The following is a 23,170-nucleotide window of genomic DNA, read 5'->3' on the forward strand; positions in this document are numbered from 1 at the left end:
CTTTTCATGAGTTCTTTGACTGAAAAGGTGGTTCAAAGAACTACTGTACTGACTTAGAAAATGTTGCAGAGGCTGAGCGCGGTGGCTCATGACTGTAATACCAGCACTCTGGGAGGCCGAGGCGGGCAGATCTTGAGGTCAGGAGTTTGAGACCAGCATGAAACCCCATCTCTACTAAAAATACAAAATTAGGCGGGTGTGGTGGCATGCACCTATAACCCAGCTACTCAGGAGGCTGAGGTGGGAGAATGGCTTGAACCTGGGAGTCGGAGGTTGCAGTGAGCCAAGATTGTGCCACTGGACTCCAGCCTGGCTGACAGTGTGAGACTCTATCGCAAAAAAAAAAAAAAAAAAAAAAGAGAGAGAAAAAAGAAAATGTTGCAGAGACTCTGGTGAACAGGTAGTCCCTCTCCTGCCACTCCAGGTAAAAGTTTCTTGGCCATAAACCTGATTTAGCAGTATCCCTTCATCTTAGGTGGGTTACAGAAAGCCATTCATGACCTATCCAAGCATGGAGGCGGGATTTGATTTAGAAAACTTTTAGGTGGACTAGTTGGTGAAAGAAAGTGCATTCTAGGGCCCACAGGCCTACACACAGAGTTGCTAGCACATAAAGCATATGTATGAATTCTTTCTGAGCCCATGGCAAGATCAGGGTGCACTTCATCAGTCTCCTATGCTGGTATGAATAGGTACTTGCCCGAAAAATAAAAGAATAACTCGGGAAGTCCATTCTTCTACAGGACACCAGGTAGTACAGTAGGAGTCTTGGGGTTGCTGTGGTATGTATGTTTTAAGGTTGTCTTTTAATCATCTTCAGCAAATTCAACAGTCTTCAGAACATAAAAAAAATTATTCAACATTGCATAATAACTACCACAAATATATCCATGATAAAGAACTGTACCCATATAATAATAACATTAATAACAATCATAGTGGTGATATAAATGTCATTTTAATGAAGAGAATAATAAAAAAGCAGATATTTAAGAGCATATTCCTGTAAGCCTGTGACATTGTTCCCACATGAGCCTTCATGTTATTGATTACAGGGAGAGGCTTGGGGCTGCATCTTGAAATATCTTCTGTGATGGCAAAGAAGAGTGGCAGTAGGGAGAATAATTCTGAGCCACATGAGGGCTTGAGCAAAAGTGGAGATGCCTGTGTCACATGGAAATACATTACAAATGGACTATGGAAAAGGGTCTGGGCAGAGTTCTGCCTGACACAGGTCATACAAAAGCTTTCAGTAGTTCACCCCAAGAAATGGCTGGTCCAGGCTGTAGATGAGAAGCACTGGGCAGACAGATCCATACCCGCTTCCTGAGTCTTAGAAGTCTGGTGTGCATCGAACATTAAGCCCCCAAGCCTACTGAGACTTCAACTCCTGGCTGGTCTTCTACCATCTGATACTTGAGCCCCATCACATAAGTGCCATCTCCATACTGGAATTGCTGACAATGTCTGATGGAGGGTTTCACCCTGGGTACTCAGTACCAGCAATGGATGAAATACCAGAAGGGAGGCTCCAGGGCTTCCATAGAAGACACATTCTAAAGTTGCTCGGGTGATCAAATGGTCATCTCATAGATTTTCAGTAGAACTGCAGCATTTTCTGAATACCTGAGTGAATGCAGAAAGTATCCAGATGCATGGGCATTCTAGGAAGCTCCCTGTGTAAATCACATACAAGGAATATCTACTTCTGGGCTCAAAAGCTAACTTAGAAAATTAAAAAAGTGAGATGCTGGCAGAAGGCAAATAACTCCACTTCAGTTCCCGAGAGAAAAATGGTTCTGTAACCTCTGAGTTTATTTAGAAAAAGTTTGGAGCCTCAGGAAGACCAAGTATATCATTCCTGATGTTTCCAGGGCAGATTGGACTGCTTAGGCCTCTGGGAATATTCTAAGTCCTCTCAGGTTTCCATGGGAGACTGTCACTCTACTCCTAGAGCTCACACCACCCCCGAGCAAGCTCATTGTTTTCTAAATATTCCAAGGAAGTCCATCCAGGGTATGCCTGTATTGGTGAGTTTCACCTTGGACTAGCAGGAGAACACTGAGAATGATACATCCTGACTTCACTTGGTAAAGGTAGGGGAGCCAAGAAGGCCAGATCTGGAGAGCACCTCAAACACCAGATGGCAGAAGGACAGTAAGGAAGTGAAGTCAGCTATGGAGTTGGAGCTTCTGGTTTACTGCATGTAGGATTCTGAGTTCCAGGACTGATAGGCTGGTGGGGAGCAGATACATGTCTTCATTGCAGGGAGCCAGGCCAAAACCAGCCATCTGGTTGCACTACTGAAAGCTTTTGTGTGCCCAGTGGTAGGCAAGACAAGCCAAACTCTTTTCATCTCTGGCTGGTAGTCCTTGACTAGAGAGGTTTGCACACAAGTGGTGCTATTAGCCCATGCTCGTGTGGCTTGCTTTCCTTTCACCTCCTGTTTCTCATGTTTGCCATCATGGAACACATTTCATAGTGAAATTCTTTGACTCTGACTCCAAATTACACAAGGAGGACCCAATTTGTGAACTTTTCATATATTTAGGAGAATCTCCACATTGATTTTTGTATCCTTATGTTCATATTGTCACCAGTATTAAATTTCTTACTATTTAGGTCATTGCGTTCATTATCATAATTATTAATTATTTTTCATTTATCATTTATTTTTATTGGTTAATTTTTGTGGCAGCTGTTATATGACAATCACTAGAGTTTCTCTATTCATGAAAGATGTCTCTGCACGTGAGATGGGTCTCCTGAATACAGCAAACTGATGGGTCTTGACTTTATCCAATTTGCCAGTCTGTGTCTTTTAATTGGAGTATTTAACCTATTTACATTTAAGGTTAACATTGTTATGTGTGAACTTGATCCTGTCATTATGATGTTAGCTAGTTATTTTGCTCGTTAGTTGATGCAGTTTTTTCCTAGCATCAATGGTCTTTACATTTTGGCATGTTTTTGCAATGGCTAGTACTGGTTGTTCCTTTCCATATTTAGTACTTCCTTCAGGAACTCTTGTAGGGCAGGCCTGGTGGTGACAGAATCTCTCAGCATTTGCTTGTCTGTAAAGGATTTTATTTCTCCTTCACTTATGAAACTTAATTGGCCGGATATGAAATTCTGGTTTGAAAATTCTTTAGGAATGTTGAATATTGGCCCCTACTCTCTTCTGGCTTGTAGAGTTTCTGCCAAGAGATCTGCTGTTAGTCTGATGGGTTTCCCTTTGTGGGTAATGCGACCTTTCTCTCTGGCTGCCCTTAACATTTTTTCCTTCATTGCAACTTTGGTGAATCTGACAATTATGTGTTTTGAAGTTGCTCTTCTTGAGGAATATCTTTGTGGCGTCCTCTGTATTTCCTGAATTTGAATGTTGGCCTGCCTTGCTAGGTTGGGGAAGTTCTCCTGGATGATATCCTGCAGAGTGTTTTCCAACTTGGTTCCATTCTCCCCGTCACTTTCAGGTACACCAATCAGATGTAGATTTGGTTTTTTCACATAATCCCATATTTCTTGGAGGCTTTGTTCATTTCTTTTTACTCTTTCTTCTCTAAACTTCGCTTCTCACTTCATTTCATCCGTTTGATCTTCAATCTCTGATACTCTTTCTTCCAGTTGATCGAGTTGGTTACTGAAGCTTGTACATTTGTCATGTAGTTCTCGTGTCATGGTTTTCATCTCTGTCAGGTTGTTTATGGACTTCTCTGCATTGGTTATTCTAGTTATCCATTCGTCAAATCTTTTTTCAAGGTTTTTAGTTTCTTTGTGCTGGGTTCGTAGTTCCTCCTTTAGCTCTGAGAAGTTTGATCAACTGAAGCCTTCTTCTCTCAACTTGTCAAAGTCATTCTCCGTCCAGCTTTGTTCTGTTGCTGGCGAGGAGCTGCATTCCTTTGGAGGGGGAGAGGTGCTCTGATTTTTTGAATTTTCAGTTTTTCTGCACTGCTTTTTCCCCATCTTTGTGGTTTTATCTACCTTTGGTCTTTGATGATGGTGACATATGGATGAGGTTTTGGTGTGGATGTCCTTTCTGTTTGTTAGTTTTCCTTCTAACAGTCAGGACCCTCAGCTGCAGGTCTGTTGGAGTTTGCTTGAGGTCCACTCCAGTTAGGCTACTCCCAGTTAGGCTCTCCAGTTAGGCTACTCGGGGGTCAGGGACCCACTTGAGCAGGCAGTCTGTCAGTTCTCAGATCCCAACCTCCATGCTGGGAGAATCACTACTCTCTTCAAAGCTGTCAGACAGGGACATTTACATCTACAGAGGTTTCTGCTGCTTTTTGTTTAGCTATGCCCTGTCCCCAGAGGTGGAGTCTACAGAGGCAGGCAGGCCTCCTTGAGCTGCAGTGGTCTCCACCCAGTTCAAGCTTCCTGGCTGCTTTGTTTCCCTACTTAAGCCTCAGCAATGGCAGGCTCCCCTCCCCCAGCCTTGCTGCCACCTTGCAGTTAGATCTCAGATTGCTGTGCTAGCAATGAGAGAGGCTCTGTGGGCTTGGGACCTTCCGAGCCGGGTGTGGGATATAATCTCCTAGTGTGCGATTTGCTGAGACCCTTGGTAAAGCACAGTATTGGGTGGGAGTGACCCAATTTTCCAGGTGTTGTGTATCACAGTTTCCCTTGCCTAGGAAAAGGAATTCCCTTCCCCCTTGCACTTCCTGGGTGAGGTGATGCCTTGCCCTGCTTCAGCTCTCACTCATTGGGCTGTACCCACTGTCCTACACCAACTGTCCAACATGCCCCAGTGAGATGAACCCAGTACCTCAGTTGGAAATACAGAAATCACCCATCTTCTGTGTTGCTCACGCTGGCAGCTGGAGGCTGGAGCTGTTCCTATTCGGCCATCATGGCACCAACCTTACTTGATATGATTTCTAAATTTAAATACCTTTGAGACAAACGTGAATTGTGAAGGGATTTTAAAATGTCAGTGAAAAATGGAATTAAAAGTAAAAATATAAATATCAACTTTATTTCTCAATATAATCTCTACTGAGGTCAAGACGCTGCATTAGGGGATGATCCCAACCATTCAGTCCATTGCTAAAGAACTGAGGGTCATGGGAATTTAACCATGTCAATGCAGTCTTCTACTATTAACTAAAGAAAAATGGGTGCCCTTTACAGTTATTTTAAGGTTAGGAAAAATAAGGTCAGAAGAAACCAAATCAGGACTGTAATGTTGATGCCTAATAATTTCCCATGAAAACTCTTGCAAAATTACCGGTGTTTGACGAGAGGAAGGAACAGAAGTGTTGTTGTGGTGCAGAGGGACTCTAGTGAAGCTTTACAGGGCACTTTTCTGCAAAAGTATTTGCTAATTTTCTCTAAGAACTCTCCTACTAAGCAGATATTATGGTGCTTTGATCTTACAGACCGTCAATAGGCAAAATGCCTTGAGCACCCCCAAAACCTCCATGGCTTTTGCTTTTGAGAAGTTTGCTTTTGCTTTGACTGGACCATTTCTACCTCTTGGTAGCCATTGCTTTAATTGTGCTTTGCCTTCAGGATCCTATTGATAAAGCCAGTTTCACTCCCTGTTATAATTCTTCAAAATAATGCTTCAGGATCTTGATTCTGCTTGTTCAAAATAGTCACTAATAGCTCTGCTTTTGTCCACAGCTGATCTAGGCACAAGGGTATTCGGGACTCATCAAATGTAGTTTCTCAACTTTCATGTTATAGTCAGTATTGTGTAAGCTGAACCAATTGGGATGTCTGTGGTGTTGGCTATAATATCTCTTGTTAATTGTCAGTGCCTTTCAATTAGGGCATAGAAACAATTTTTTCCTCTCAAAAATTGGAATGGATGCCCCTCCTCTGTGGGCTTCATCTTCAACATTGTCTTATCTCTTCTTAGAATAAGGTATCCGTTTGTAAACGACTGATCCTTCAGGTCATTTTTCCCATAGACTTTTCATAAAGAATAATTTATTTCACCATTTTTTGTACCCCAGTTTCATCATAAATTTGATGTTTGTTCTTGTTTCAGGTTTGGCAGAATTCAAGTTTGGCAGAATTCATGTGGCTCTTTTCAGACTGATGTTTTAAATCCTGTTCAGATATGTTAAAACAGGGCCAGGCATGGTGGCTCACGCCTGTAATCCCTGCACTTTGGGAGGTTGGGCAACATGGCAAAACCCTGCCTTGACAGAAAATACAAAAATTAGCCTCTAAAAAAACACAAAAATTAGCTGGGCAAGGTCCCAGCTACTTGGAAGGCTGAGGCAGAGAATCGCTTCAGCCTGGGAAGCAGAGGTTACTTTGAGCCAAGATTGCTCCACTGCACTGCAACCTCGGTGAGGGGAGTGAAACCCTGTCTCAAAAACAAAAAAAAAAAGTTAAAATAAACTAGTATATGTGTGTTTTGATGCAAAAGCTAAAAGTTCATGCATAGTTTTTTCATAATTGTTATTTTGCATGAACTTATTGAAGCCCCCATTATTTGCCATAATTTTCTCATCTTATTAATTTCTATATACATACAGAATTTCCAGTTTGTGTAAACCTTTCATCCCAGTTACTCAGCAATTATTTTAAATTTGAAAAATATGAGCTATTTTAATCTATATTTTTGTTTTCTACTTCTGAATATTTTAGAGAAAATATGGATAATGAGACTTGTAAAATGGATATGTTTGGAAGTTTCTGTTACCAATGACAAATTAATTTTTAAATAATTTCAGGAAAATTTAGGTGAATGTCTATACTTTCATGTGAACATTCATAGTAAAACAGATATTTGAATTTCTACCCTTGATAAACTTTAATGTAAAATATGTGAGTAAATGTGTACTTTTCTATTCCTCATGAACATTCTCAAGTTTATGCTGTCTGGATTTTCTCAGGACCAATTACAAGCTGTATATGCTGCTGAAATGTCTCAAAGATTATGTCCCAAAGAGAGTGCCCTACTGTTTTTCCAATATTAATTTCTAAGTTTTACCAAGTTACAAGTTTTGTTTTCATAAAATATAAAACGTTTTGCCTCCAGCAGAAATACATTTTGGAAGATAACTTTCCTGTGGGTAAGGGGTATAAAGGAAGTTTGGATTTGTTCTCAGAAAGGGAGAGGGTACTTCTGCCCATTGCCATGCACATCTGATTTTAGGGCTGAATGCCTTTCTGAGCTTGGCTCACTCCTCTCAAACTTGCTGGTAAATGGACATAAATTAAAGGGAAATAATTGTACACCATTTGGGATCAAGGAATCCGGATATCTGAACCATTGTTTATTATTTGCCCCCCCACCCTCTCACCCTTCCAGATCTCTAGTGTCTGTCATTCCACTTCTATGTCCAGGTGTACAATTATTTAACTCACACTTACAAATGAGAACTTCATGTGTTCATTTGTACAGATTCTCTTCCACCTAGCAACCTCTGAGATTGCAAAAACGACAACTCCTCCCACTCCTCCTTCTCAGCCTACTCAAACAGAAGACCAAGAGCATTATATATATATATATATATGCACACACACACACATACATGTACACATATATATACACACACATATATACACACTCAAATATATATACACACACGTGTACATATACACACGCACACTCATAAAGAATTTGCATTTTAAAGAATGGCAGAACCATAGTTGTTCAAAAATCAACTATATAATTCTATATATGATAAATGTCTACTAGAAAGTTCACGTTGAAAATTGCAAACAGGACTTAGAAAAAATAAAGTTTTTAAAAATTTTATTTTATTTCATTTTAACTTCCAGGATACATGTGCAGGATGTGCAGGTTTGTTACATAGGTAAGTGTGTGTTATGGTGGTTTGCTGTACCTATCAACCCATAACCTAGGTATTCAGCCCCACATGCATTAGCTATTTATTCTGATGCACTCCCTCCCCACTCACCCCCAGACAGGCTCCAGTGTATATTGTTCCCCTCCCTGTGTCTATGTTTTCTCATTGTTCATCTGTATTTGGTTTTAAGTGAGAACATGTGCATTTGGTTTTCTGTTCCTGCATTAGTTTGCTGAGAATAATGGTTTCCAGCTTCATCCATGTTTCTGCAAAGGACATGATCTCATTCCTTTTTATGGCTGCCTAGTATTCCATGGTGTATATGTATCACATTTTCTGTATCCAGTCTGTCACTGATGGGCATTTGGGTTGATTCCATGTCTTTGCTATTGTGAATAGTGTGGCAATGGACATATGCATGCAAGTATCTTTATAATACAAGAATTTATATTCCTTTGGGTATATACCCAGTAGTGGCATTGCTGGGTCAAATGGTATTTCTGATTCTAGGTCTTTGAAAAATCACCACACTGTCTTTCTTCCACAGTGGTTGAATTTACATTCGCTCCAACAGTGTAAAAGTGTTCCTGTTTCCCCACAGTCTCACCAGCATCTGTTGTTTCTTGACTTTTTAATAATCGCCATTCTGACTGGCATGAGATGGCATCTCACTGTGGTTTTGATTTGTATTTCTCTAATGATCAGTAACGTTAGGCTTTTTTTTTCACATGTTTGTTGGCTGCATAAATGTCTTCTTTTGAGAAGTGTCTGTTCATATCCTTTGCTCACTTTTTAAAATATTTTTATTTTCACTTTTTAAGACAGAGTCTTGCTGTGTCACCCAGGATGGAGTTCAGTGGCACAATCTCGGGTCACTGCAACCTCTGCCTCCCAGATTCAGGCAATTCTTCTGTCTCAGCCTCCTGAGTAGTTGGGATTACAGGCACCTGCCACCACATCCGGCTAATTTATTGTATTTTTAGTAGAGACTGAGTATCACCAGGTTGGCCAGGCTGATCTTGAACTCCTGGCCTCAAGTTATCTGCCCACCTCACCTTCCCAAACTTCTGGGATTACAGGCATGAGCTACTGCACCCAGTTTTTGCCCACTTCTATATGGGGTTGGATTTTTATAATTTTGGGTTTTACATTTAAATCTTTAATCCATTTTCAGTTCATTTTTGTGTAAGGTATAAGGAAGGGGTCCAGTTTCAGTTTTCTGCATATGTCTAGCTAGTTTTTCCAGCCCCATTTATTATTAAATAGGAAATCCTTTCCCCATTGCTTGTTTTCATCCAAAATAAAATGGTTGTAGATGTGCAGTCTTATTTCTGATATCTCTATTCCATTCCATTGGTCTATGTGTCTGTTTGGTTCCACTACCATGCTGTTTGGGTTACTGTAGCCTTGTAATATGGTTTGAAGTCAGGTAGCATGATGCCTCCAGCTTTGTTATTTTTGCTTAGGATTGCCCTGGGTATATGGGCTCTTTTTTCATTCCATACGAATTTTGAAGTAGTTTTTTCTAATTTTGTAAAAAATGTCTATGGTAGTTTATGGGAATAGCATTGAATCTATGAATTACTTTGGGAAGTATGGCCATTTTCATCATATTGATTCTTCTTACCCATGAGCACGGAATGTATTTCCATTTGTTTGTGTCCTCTCTTATTTCCTTGAGTAGTGGCTTGTAGTTCTCCTTGAAGAGATCCTTCTCTTGCCTTGTTAGCTGTATTCCTAGGTATTTTATACTCTTTGTAGCAATTGTAAATGGGAATTCATTTGTGATTTGGCTCTCTTCTTGTCTATTGTTGGTGTATAAGAATGCTTGAGATTTTTGCACACTGATTTTGTATCTTGAGACTTTGCTGAAGTTGCTTGTAGCTTAAAAATCTTTTGGGCTGAGGTGATGGGATTTTATAGATATAGGATAATGTCATCTGCAAAAAAAGACAGTTCGACTTTCTCTTTTCCTGTTTGAATATGTTTTATTTCTTTCTCTTGCTGATTGCCTTGGCCAGAACTTCCAACACTATATTGAATAGGAGTGGTGAGAGAGGGCATCCTTGTCTTGTGCCAAATTTCAAATGGAATACTTCCAGCTTTTGCCTATTCAGTATGATATTGACTGTGGGTTTGTTATAAATGGCTCTTATTATTTTGAGGCATGTTCCATCAATACCTAGTTTCATGAGAGTTTTTAACATAAAGGAATGTTGAAGTTTATCAAAGACCTTTTCTGAGTCAACTGAAATAATCATGGGGTTTTTGTCTTTAGTTCTGTTTATGTGGTGAATTACATTTATTGATTTGCATATGTTGAACCAGTCTTGTGCTCAAGGGATGAGGCCAACTTGATCTTGGTGGATAAGCTTTTTGATGTATTGCTGGATTTGGTTTGCCACTATTATATTGAGAATTTTGCATCAAACTTTATCAGAAATATTAAGCGAAAGTGTAGTAAATACATTGAAAATAATAACAGACTGATTAAAAGACTAAATAATATGAATCCTAAGTGTTTTCACAACTGATTTATAGAGTAAAAGCACTGCCAAACTAAATGACCTTGGCCAAAAACTGTACAGGGTCTGAGATGTTGTCTCAACTTCCATTACTCATTGTGAGGTGGACCTGTAGTAACTATATTTGATGCAAAATTTCATGTTGATGGAAGCTGAGATGTCCTGCAGTCTCAGAGGGACAGAATTCTGGTGTATCTCCATTTGGCCTGTCAGGAATGAAGATCTAGGCTATACAGGTTTTGTCAAAATATACAAGATGTAGGAAATGGGGCAGGATTTAGGCTGTGAGGCAAAGCCTAGAGGTATAAAGAAAGCTTCTGACCCAGGGCTCATGATGTCAGGATAGTTTCAGAGGGGATGATGGAGTGAGCATAGTACAGTCTTTGGAACCATTCCTTCCCCTTATTTGTTCATAGGCCAGATGTGCTCAACCAGGGCGCATCTCAGGTCTGACGAACAGAGTCCTGGAGAGACAAAGGAGCAATCCTGAGGAAGAAGCTCAACAAGGACGAAGGAGCCACCATTTTCTCACCTGAGAAAAATCCTTCTCCCTAGGAAACCATAGGATTTTCCTTGGTCCCAATGAGAGTTTTCCTGAGTGAAGAGAACAGAGAGAGCAAGGGAATGATGTGTTATCTGTTTCCACCACCTGCAGTGATTCTGAAACCATGGGGGACAGGAGAATTATCTTCAGAATCATGAGCAATCCAGATGCCATGGTTTCACACAAGACACTGGAGGTTCTTATCTCCGGGGGGTAGGCACTGGTCATTGATATTCTTTAAAGCTCATTCGCTGATTATAAAGTGAACCAAATTAATAATCTACTGCAAGTTTTACTCATCTCACATTACTTCACACACAATTCACACAGACACATTGTTAATATACTCATTTTTATGCTTGGACAGAGTTGGACCCAAGATTCTGTACTTCTATGGAGCCCTGTGTTCTGTCCAGGTGTCATTTACTCTCAGGTGAGTAAACTGATCACCATAACTAACAAGAGATTGATCTGTGACGATTAGAAATGAAAAGACTTTTTGGTTATGTTTTATTGGGATGGATTCTATTAACATTTAAATACAGTTTAAAAACACAGATTTACAATGAAAAGTAACAAGCAAATATAAAAAGTGAAGGGGCTATTCCCCAAACTAGTTTCCACTGAAATACCACCAGAGAAAAACAACTCTCAGGACAGGGATATTGCTTCAAAGACACAAATTTCACAGCTGGATGGTCGATCTCAAATTTCCCAAAATTCCATCCTTTACTCATGAAATGCAGTTTATTTAAGAACTTTCTAATTTGACTGTAGTTTCATACACACACACTTCAGTGTATTGTGTATTATTCCATTTATGATAAGTATAACTTATTTGAAAATGAATTACGTACCGGTGAGAAAATTTTCCCTTTAAATTAAACTTATAATGACACCATAAATTTAGCAGGATCTGTTTATCTATTCGAAGAATTACCTAGGTTCTACCCAGGGCACCTGAGGTTGCTTGAAAACAAATGCAAAAAAGTTGGGGTAAAAAATAAGAACGCCCTTCCAATGTTACAAATGCATCCCAGTTTCAATTATTCACATTCATGAGAATGATTTACATATATACCACATTAGCAAAATTTTACCTTCTCTCATCTACCAATTGACTAATCAAAACAAAACAAGACAGAATAATAAATTGAAATCCATCCAGTAAACTGACAGGGAAACCTACACCTCAAAATGCAGTACACACATATTCACATAGGATGTCATCTACTGTGAAAACGCATGCACAAAGACAGTCCCTTCACACGATCAGAATATTCAAAACTCCACAACAACATATTAGATATGGGATCATATTGAAATGCAGCCATCACTAAGCAGTTGTCCCTCCTGTATAGACAAAAACTGGAGGACCACATTATGTTATGTAGGAATGGCTGTACAACTGTGTGTGTGTGTGTGTGTGTGTGTGTGTAGGGATCCATGGAATCCAATAGACATTCCAGCGATAACCATTCTATGTCCAGCCTGTTGATTCTATATCCCAGTGAAATGACTTGCCAGTGGGGAACAAGATAAGTCTTTGCAGGAAGTGCTCTGGTGGGAGCTAGATACCCAAATCATAAAGCATCGAGTGTTGGAAACATGCACTGAAGTTAGACAAAATACTCAATGCACAATTTAGACGGTGAAAGACTTTCAGGTAATCATGTAATCACCCAGAGGCTGACTGATGACATTCCCCGAATTTATGATTGCAAGAAGAGAGAAATACTCATGACATTCTATTTTCAGTGGTTGGGGACGTACAACTGCAATTTAAGAAATCACAAAATCAAGAAACTTGAGTAATCGGAAGCTGTGCCAACTAAAACCTTCGGTTCATTTAATAAAGGATGAAAATAAAAACCACATATCACACAGCATTGGAGATGACATTTTCATATGTATGTGATAATGGATCAACATTTGAGAGAGATGCAATAAACAGTTCTAAATTTGACAAAAGCAAACAACCAGAATTAAACACTGGAAAAGCCTAGGTGACGGGAGTGGGGCGCCCTGTCTCAAGAAGAAAGAAACAGAGAGATTTACTGGCCCTTGTTTCAGTAGGAAAAGGCAAAAAGAAGGCATTTATCTCATGGATTCTTGCATGGATTGTTCAGGATCTGCGATGTTGCCTCCGTTTCCAGTTAGACATTGTGTGGTGGACTGGCAGTTCCCACATTTGGTGCAAAATTTAAAGCTGATGAATGTAGACATGCTCCCCAAACTAGGAGGAGCAGAATTTGGGTGTGTCTTCAGGTCCTTTGGCTTACCAGGAATGAAGATCCTGGCTCCAGGGATTTTGTCAAAATGTCTGAGAGAGTGAGAAACGGGGCAGAATTTAGGCCCGGCGCCAAGGCCTCGAGGTACAAAGAAACACCCTGGCCTCAGGGCCCATGAAATCAGGATGATTTTAGGGAGGATGGTGGAATGAGAGGACTGTGACCTTTGGCCCCATTTCTTTCCATTGTCTTTTCATGGGGCAGGTGTGTTCAATCAGAAGGCTTCCCATGCCCGATGAAAAGGGTCCTGGGGGAGGAAAGAAGCGCTGCTTAGAGAGTTGCTCCACAGGGAGAAAGGAGCCACCATTTTCAGGAGAATGATCCCCAGAAGCGTGAGCAGTCCGGATGCCGTGGCTTCACACAAGACGCTGGAGGGTGTTGTGTCTGAAGCCGGGACCTGGGCATCGGTGTTCTTTCATGCTTATAACTGATTTTGAGGTGAGCCCAATGGATCACCTGTCTGCCAGTCATGCTCATCACACTGTAGTTTGCACACACGTCACACAGAGACACTGTTAATACGCACATTTGTGTGCTTGAGCAGGGTTGCACCCAAGATTCTGTGATTGTACAGAGCCCTGAGTTATGCCCTGGACATCTTTACTTTCAGGTCGGTCAACTTGGATCACTGCACCAAACGAGAAATGGAGCCTGAAATCCAATCAGCGAATACACAAAAGGAAGGGGCCATTTCCCACAATCATTTCCACTGCAACACCACCTCGGATGAACAAGTCTCATTGCAGGTCAGGGACTGTGCTTCAGAGATGCACCTTTCGCAGCTGGACGATTGACCCGGAATCTCCCCAAATGCCATTTTTATACACACCAAATGAGATTTATTTCAGTGCTTGCTGATTTTATTTTAGTTGAATACACACACGCTCCTGTGTTTGATTTCCTTTATTATCAATACGACTTACTTGCAAATGACTCACATACCAGTGGGATGATTTTCCGCTTCAATTCATTGGAGAGGGACACCATTCGATAGGCAAGTGTGTCTGTCTGTCTGTTTCCAGCATTCTGTGGGTTCCACCAAGGGCACAAGTCCTCGGGTGCCTGAGGTCCATTCAGCAAGCAATGTAAAAACGGTGAGGCAGGTTCAAAAGACGAACACCCCTCCTCTCTTCAAATGCGTTCCAGTTTCCACTCCTCAAGGTGGCGAGAAGGATCCACAGAAGTCCCGCATTCGCAAAATTTGAACTTCTGGTGCTCACCAACAACTGACGAATGAAACACACCCCTAGAGAAAATAGTCAACCCCGTCCCCTGCAATAACCTCACGCGCAACCCTACACCGCAATATGTCCTCTTCAGAAATTCACTCTGAATGTCATCTACCAGGAACACAAACACACAGACAATCCCTCCACAGGTTGAGAAGCCTCACGACTGCAAAACTCGATGTTTCCCATGTCTGGGCTCATCCTGAAACGCAGCCATCACTATCCAGTTGTCCCTCTTGTGTAGACAGAAACCTGGGCTCCTCATTACTTTATGTCGGATTGACTGTGTATGTGATGGTGTGTGTGTGTTCGCGCCACAACCGCCTCGTGGGTGTGTGTGTGTGTTTGCGTGCGCACTCCTGCGTGTTGGTGGTGACTTTCCCTGAGATCACTGGCACACAAACAGAGCCCTCTTGCTGTGTTTGTTCTTCCCTTTGAATCTCCTGGTCCTCCCCTGCAGAGAAGTGAGTGTGCCAGTGTTCATGGACTCCTGCCGTGTCACATTTGGGTTTTTTACTTAAAATATTGCTAGGGAATAATTCTGTATGCATGAAACAGTGTGTGTGTTTGTGTGTGTGGTTTGCTTGCATCAGCTTGTGGGCATGCGTAATCATGCCTATCTGAGTGTGTCTTTGTTTGTGTTTATATGTCTGGGTGTGTGTGTGTTTTAGCTGTGATGTGCTTCCAACTGTTTGCTTTTGGCATATACGATCATCCTTTCAGGCATTGTAGGACAGGAAGTCGGACCTATACTTTCTGACTTGAAAATTGTCAATGAAGTACAGTTAAAAACACAGTGTATTTGATTCCTTAATATCAAAGAAGAGATCCGTGGATTCAAATAGATATTCCAGCGATAACCTTTCCATGTTCAGCCTATTGATTCTGTATCCGAATGAAATGACTTGCCAGTGGAGAACAACACATGCCTTTGCAGGAAATGCTCTTGTGGAAGCTATATACCCAAAACATAAAGCATCAAGTGTTGGAAACATTCACTGAAGTTAGACGAAATACTCAGTGCACTAATTAGACTGTGAAAGACTTTCAGGAAATTATGCAATCACCGACATACCATTTGATAGCATTCCCTTAATTTATGATTGCAAGAAATTAGAAATACTCATGACATTCTATTTCCAGTGATTGCAGACATATGACGGCACTTTAAGAAATCATGAAATCAGAAAACTTGACTAATCAGAATCTATGCCAACTAAAACCTTTGGTTCATTTAAGAAAGAATGAAAATAAAAGCAACATATTACGTGACATGGGAGATAATATTTTAATGCGTATGTGATAATGGATCAACATTTGAGAGAGATGAAATGAAAAGTTCTAAATTTGAGAATAGCATATAACCAGAATTAAACACTGTAAATGCCTGGGTGATGGGAGTGAGTCCCTGTCTCAAGAAGAAACATAGAGATTTAAAAGCAGGGCGTCTAAAAGAGATTTGCATATCATTGTTAATACTGGCAGTTGTTTTAGTAAGAAAGGGAAAAATAAACCATTGGTCTTAGGGATTCTTGCATCTATTTTTCATCATCTGAGATGTTGCTGCCTATTCCAGTTAAGCATTGTGTGGTGGACTTGCAGTTAACACATTTTGTGCAAAATTTCATGCTGGTGAAGATAGACTTGTTTCCCAAACTAAGAGGGACAGAATTTGGGTGTTTCTTCGGGACTTTTGGCTTACTAGGAATAAAGATCCTGGCTCTAGGGATTTTCTTAAAATTTTTCAGATAATGAGAAAGAGAACAGAATTTAGGCCAGACACCAAGGCCTCGAGGTGTACAGAAGCATCCCCGGTCTTGGGTCCCATGAAATCAGGATGATTTTAGGGAAGATGGTGGAATGAGGGGAGTGTGACCTTTGGCCTCCTTTCTTTCCCTTTTCTTTTCATGGGTCAGGTGTGCTCTATCAGAAGGCTTCCCCTTTCTGTTGGACAGAGTCCTGGAAGAAGAAATGAGCCCTGCTGAGAAAGATGCTTCACAAGGAGGAAGAAGTCACTGTTTTCAGGAGTATGATCCCCAGAAGCATGAGAAATTCAGATGCCGTAGCTTTACACAGGATGCTGGAGTTTCTTTTCTCTGGATCCAGGACCTTGGCATCGTTGTTCTGTAATGCCCATAACTGATTCTGAGGTGAGTCCACTTGATAACCTGTCTGCGTGTCATGCTTATTCCACTGCAATTCACACACATGTCACACCGAAACACTCTGAATGAGCATATTTGTGTGCTTGAACAGTGTTGCACCCAGGATTCTGTGATTCTACAGAGTCCTGAGTTCTGTCCTGGACATCTCTACTCTTGGGTAGGTCAACTTTGATCACCGTACCTAATGATAAATGTACCATTAAATCTAATCAGCAAATACACTAAAGGAAGGGGCCATTCTCCACAATCGTTTCCCTCTGGTAGGTCAACCTTAATAACTGCACCTAAGAAGAAATGGATCTGTGATGATTCCACATCAAAGAACCTGTTGATTTTTTGTCATTTGAATGAATTATGTTAACATTTAAATAGAGTTTAAAACCCCAGATTTCCCATGAAATCTAATCAGCAGATACAACAAAAGGAAGGGGCCATTCTCCAAAATCGTTTCCACTGAAGCACCACCACCAATAAACAAGTCTCATTGCAGGAAAGGGATCCTACTTCCAAGATCCAGTTTACACAATTGGACGATTGACCCAGAATCTCCCATAATGCCATTTTTTTACACCCCAAGTGAGATTTATTTCACGGTTTTCTAATTTTATTTCAGCTGAATACACACACTCCTGTGTTTCAATTTCTTTAAAATACCTTTTAATAATGAAGTATCTTGCTGCTTCACCCCTTATATTACTAATGCCCACTCACTGGTTCTACTACATTTACTCATCAGTTACCCAATTTACCAATGAAATATCAGCAGTCAATTAAGTTTTTTGTCTTAGGAATGTATCCTTTTGCATTCCTCACGGAATTTAATGGACACAGCTTAAATTGTGATTATAGAACAGTTGAATCAGATTTACTAATCAGTGTCATGGGCAAATATGATAGGAGTGGAACTGGGTTAGGACAGTGGCTACACATTTGCCTTATTTCATGTAAAACAATGCCAGTTAACAATTGTGCACATATTAAACAGTTTGTGCTTGTGTGTGTATTTGTATCTTTGTGTCTGGATGTGTGTGTGTGTGTGTGTTGAGAAGTACTTCCAAGAATGTGCATCTGGGAGATAAGATCATTCTTTCAGCGATTGAACAACAAGAAGTTGGAACTACACTTTCTGATTTGAGAATGTGCAGCGATGTTATGTAATTAACAGCATATTCTGTCTTAATTAAGATGGAGAGATCAATGGAGTCAAATAGACATTCCAGAGATAACCTTCCCATTTTTGACCAATTGATTCTATATCATGTTGCAATGATCTGGCTGTGGGCACAAGACAAGTCTTTGCATGAAATGGTCTTGTGGAAGTAATATATGCAAATAATAAAGCATCAAATGGGACTATGCCTTCAATTTGTAGAAATATTCACTTAAGTTTGATGAAATTCTCAATGCCCAAAATAGACTGTGGAACACTTTCAAGAAAACATGCTATAACCCAGAGATTAATTGATGATATCGACTGAAGTTATGCCTGCAAGAAAAGAGAAATATTCACGGCATTTTATATCCAAGGGTTTCTTGTATATGACAGCATATTTTGAAAAGTCAAAATCAGAAAACAAAATCAGTCAAAAACAGGAAGATATCTCAGCTGAAACCTTTTGTTCATTAAAGGAGTGATGAGAGGCAGTTCCAAGATGGCCGAATAGGAACAGATCCAGCCTCCAGCTCCCAGCGTGAGCAACACAGGAGACGGGTGATTTCTGCATTTCCAACTGAGGTACCGGGTTCATCTCACTGGGGCTTGTTGGACAGTGGGGGCAGGACAGTGAATGCAGCCCACAGAACTACAACAGAAGCAAGGAGAGGCATCACCTCACCCAGGAAGTGCAAGGGGGAAGGGAATTCCCTTTCCTTGCCAAGGGAAACTGTGATACACAGCACCTGAAAAATTGGGTTACTCCCACCCTAACACTGTCCTTTATCAAGGGTCTTAGCAAACGTCACACCAGGAGATTATATCCCGCATCTGGCTTGGAGATTCCCACGCCCACAGAGCCTCCCCCATTGCTAGCACAGTAGGCCGAGATCTAACTGCAAGGAGGCTGCAAGGCTGGGGGAGGGGTGCTCGCCATTACTGAGGCTTAAGTAGGTAAACAAAGTGGCGGGGAAGCTCGAACTGGGTGGAGCCCACCACAGCTCAAAGAGGCCTGCCTGCCTCTGTAGACTCCACCTCTGGGGACAAGGCATAGCCAAACAAAAGGCAGCAGAAACCTCTGCAGATTTAAATGTCCCTGTCTGACAACTTTGAAGAGAGTAGTGGTTCTCCCAGCACGGAGTTTGAGATCTGAGAACAAACAGACCACCTGCTCAAGTGGGTCCCTGACCCTGGAGTAGCCTAACTGGGAGACACCCCCAGTAGGGTCAGATTGACGCCTCACACCTCACACAATTGGGTACCCCTCTGAGACAAAGCTTCCAGAGGAACGATCAGGCAGAAACATTTGCTGTTCAGCAATATTCACTCTTCTGCAGCCTCCCCTGCTGCCACCCAGGCAAACAGGGTCTGGAGTGGACCTTGAGCAAATTCCAACAGACCTGCAGCTGAGGGTCATGACTGTTAGAAAGACAACTAACAAACAAACAGAAAGGACATCCACACCAAAACCCCGTGTGTACATCAACATCATCAAAGACCAAAGGTAGATAAAACCACAAAGATGGGGAAAAAGAAGTGCAGAAAAACTGAAAATTCTAAAAATCTGAGCACCATTCCCCCTCCAAAGGAATGCAGCTCCTCTCCAGCAATGGAACAAAGCTGAACAAAGAATGACTTTGATGAGTTGAGAGAAGAAGGCTTCAGATGATCAAACTTCTCTGAGCTAAAGGAGGAAGTTCGAACCCATAGCAAAGAAGCTAAAAACCTTGAAAAAAGATTTCCTGAATGGCTAACTAGAATAACCAATGTAGAGAAGTCCTTAAATGACCTGATAGAGCTGGAAACCATGACATGAGAACTACATGACCAATGCGCAAGCTTCAGTAACTGACTCGGTCAACTGGAAGAAAGGCTGTCAGTGGTTGAAGATCAAATGAATAAAATGAAGTGAGAAGAGAAGTTTAGAGAAAAAAGAGTAAAAAGAAATGAACAAAGCCTCCAAGATATATGGGACTATGGGAAAAGGCAAAATCTACGTCTGATTTGTGTAACTGAAAGTGATGGGGAGAATGGAACCAAGTTGGAAAACACTCTGCAGGATATTATCCAGGAGAAATCCCCCAACCTAGCAAGGCAGGCTGACATTCAAATTCAGGAAATACAGAGAAGGCCACAAAGATACTCTTCTGGAAGAGCAACTCCAAGACACATAACTGTCAGATTCATCAAAGTTGAAATGAAGGAAAAAATGTTAAGGGCAGCCAGAAAGAAAGGTCGGGTTACTCACAAAGGGAAGCCCATCAGACTAACAGTGGATCTCTCAGCAGAAACTCTACAAGCCAGAAGGGAGGGGTGGGGCAATATTCAACATTCTTAAAGAAAAGAATTTTCAACCCAGAATTTTATATCCAGCCAGACTAAGATTCATAAGTGAAGGAGAAATAAAATCCTTACAGACAAGCAAATGCTGAGAGATTTTGTCACCACCAGGCCTGCCCTACAAGAGCTCCTGAAGGAAGCACTAAACATGGAAATGAACAACCAGTACCAGCCATTGCAATAACATGCCAAAATTTAAAGACCATCGATGCTAGGAAGAAACTGCATCAACTAATGAGCAAAATAACCAGCTAACATCATAATGACAGGATCAAGTTCACATGTAACAATATTAACCTAAATGTAAATGGGCTAAATGTTCCAATTAAAAGACACAGACTGGCAAGTTGGATAAAGAGTCCGGAGCTCTTGTAGGTCAGGCCTGGTGGTGACAAGACCCATCAGTTTGCTGTATTCAGGAGACCCATCTCACATGCAGAGACACACATAGGCTCAAAATAAAGGGATGGAGGAAGATCTACCAAGCAAATGGAAAACAAAAAACGGCAGGGGTTGCAATCCTAGTTGCTGATAAAACAGAGTTCAAACCAACAAAGATCAAAAGAGACAAAGAAGGCCATTACATAATCATAAAGGGATGAATTCAACAAGAAAAGCTAACTATCCAAAATATGTATGCACCCAATTCAAGAGCACCCAGATTCATAAAGCAAGTCCTTAGAGACTTACAAAGAGACTTAGACTCCCACACAATAATAATGGGAGACTTTAATACCCCACTGTCAACATTAGACAGATCAATGAGACAGAAAGTTAAGGATATACAGAAATTGAACCCAACTCTGCACCAAGAAGACCTAATAGACATCTACAGAACTCTCCACTCCAAATCAACAGAATATACATTCTTCTCAGCACCACATCACACTTATTCCAAAATTGACCACATAGTTGGAAGTAAAGCACTCCTCAGGAAATATAAAAGAACAGAAATTATAACAAACTGTCTCTCAGACCACAGTGCAATCAAACAAGAACTCAGGATTAAGAAACTCAATCAAAACTGCTCAACTAAATGGAAACTAAACAACCTGCTCCTGAATGACTACTGGTTACATAACGAAATGAAGGCAGAAATACAGATGTTCTTTGAAACCAATGAGAACAAAGATACATCATACCAGAATCTCTGGACACATTTAAAGCAGTGTGTAGAGCAAAATTTATAGCAATAAATGCCCACAAGAGAAAGCAGGAAAGATCTAAAATTGACATCCTAATATCACAATTAAAAGACCTAGAGAAGCAAGAGCAAACACATTCAAAAGCTAGCAGAAGGCAAGAAATAACTAAGATCAGAGCAGAACTGAAGGAGACAGAGACACAGAAAACCCTTCAAAAAATCAATGAATACAGAAGCCGGTTTTTTGAAAAGATTAACAAAATTGATAGACAGCTAGCAAGACTAAAAAAGAAGAAAAGAGAGAAGAATCAAATAGATGCAATAAAAATGATAAAGGGGATATCACCACTGACCCCACAGAAATACAAACTACCATCAGAGAATACTAAAAACACCTCTATGTAAATAAGCTAGAAAACCTAGAATAAATGGATAAATTCCTGGGCATATACATTCTCCCAAGACTAAACCAGGAAGAAGTTGAATCCCTGAATAGACCAATAACAGGCTCTAAAATTGAGGCAATAATTAATAGGCTGCCAACCAAAAAAGTCCAGGACCAGAAAGATTCATAGCCTGCTAAAAACTTAATAAATTCGGTATTGATGGAACATATCTCAAAATAATAAGAGCTATTTATGACAAACCCACATCCAATATCATATTGAATAGGCAAAAACTGGAAGCACTCCCCTTGAAAGCTAGCACAAGACAGGAATGCCCTCTTTCACCACTCCTATTCAACATAGTGTTGAACTTCTGGCCAGGGCAACCAGGCAAGAGAAAGAAATAAAGGATATTCAGTTAGGAAAAGAGGAAGTCAAGTTGTCCCTGTTTGCAGATGACATGATTGTATATTTAGAAAACCTCATCATCTCAGCCCAAAATCTCCTCAAACTGATAAGCAACTTCAGCAAAGTCTCAGGATACAAAATCAATTTGCAAAAATCACAAGCATTCTTACACACCAATGACAGACAAATAGAGAACCAAATCATAAGTGAACTTCTATTCACAGTTGCTTCAAAGAGAATAAAATATCTAGGAATCCAACTTACAAGGGATGTGAAGGACCTCTTCAAGGAGAACTACAAACCACTGCTCAATGAAATAAAAGAGGACAGAAACAAATGGGAGAACATTCCATACATTCCATGCTCACGGATAGGAAGAATCAATATTGTGAAAATGGCCATACTGCGCAAAGTAATTTATAGATTCAATGCCATCCCCATTAAGCTACCAGTGACTTTCTTCACAGAATTAGAAAAAACTACTTTAAAGTTCATATGGAACCAAAAAAGAGCCCGCATTGCCAAGACAATCCTAAGTCAAAAGAACAAAGCTGGAGGCATCATGATACCTGACTTCAAACTATACTATAAGGCTATAGTAACCAAAACAGCATGGTACTGGCACCAAAACAGAGCTCTAGACGGATGGAACAGAACAGAGCCCTCAGAAATAATACCACACTTCTACAACTATCTGATCTTTGACAAACCTGACAAAAACAAGAAATGGAGAAAGGATTCCCTATTTAATAAATGCTGCTGGGAAAAGTGGCTAGCCATAAGAAGAAGGCTGAAACTGTATCCTTTCCTTACACCTTATACAAAAATTAATTCAAGATGGATTAGAGACTTAAATGTTAGACCTAAAACCGTAAAAACCCTAGAAGAAAACCTAGGTGATACCATTCAGGACATAAGCATGGGCAAGGACTTCATGTCTAAAACAACAAAAGCAATGCCAACAAAAGCCAAAATTGACAAATAGAATTTAATTAAACTAAAGAGCTTCTGCACAGCAGAAGAAACTACCATCAGAATAAACAGGCAACCTACAGAATGGGAGAAAACTTTTGCAATCTACTCATCTGACAAAGGGCTAATATCCAGAACCTACAAAGAACTCAAAGAAATTTACAAGAAAAGAAAACAAACAAACAACCCCATCAAAAAGTGGGCAAAGGATATGAACAGACACTTCTCAAAAGAAGACATTTAT

At 40.5% G+C, this 23,170-nt stretch overlaps 1 long non-coding RNA gene across 1 annotated transcript in view; it reads left to right on the forward strand.

The window, feature by feature from the left end:
• The first annotated feature begins 386 nt into the window (after window positions 1-386).
• Window positions 387-23,170, forward strand: part of LOC117072747 — a 31,984-nt gene continuing 9,200 nt past the window's right edge. Inside the window, exon 1 of the long non-coding RNA XR_004432937.1 lies at window positions 387-475. This is a non-coding gene — a long non-coding RNA (uncharacterized LOC117072747). The remainder of the gene's footprint in view (window positions 476-23,170) is intronic.

This window comes from Trachypithecus francoisi, unplaced genomic scaffold, assembly GCF_009764315.1.
Source record: "Trachypithecus francoisi isolate TF-2019V2 unplaced genomic scaffold, Tfra_2.0 Lachesis_group4, whole genome shotgun sequence".
In the NCBI taxonomy this organism is placed as follows: Eukaryota; Metazoa; Chordata; class Mammalia; order Primates; family Cercopithecidae; genus Trachypithecus; species Trachypithecus francoisi.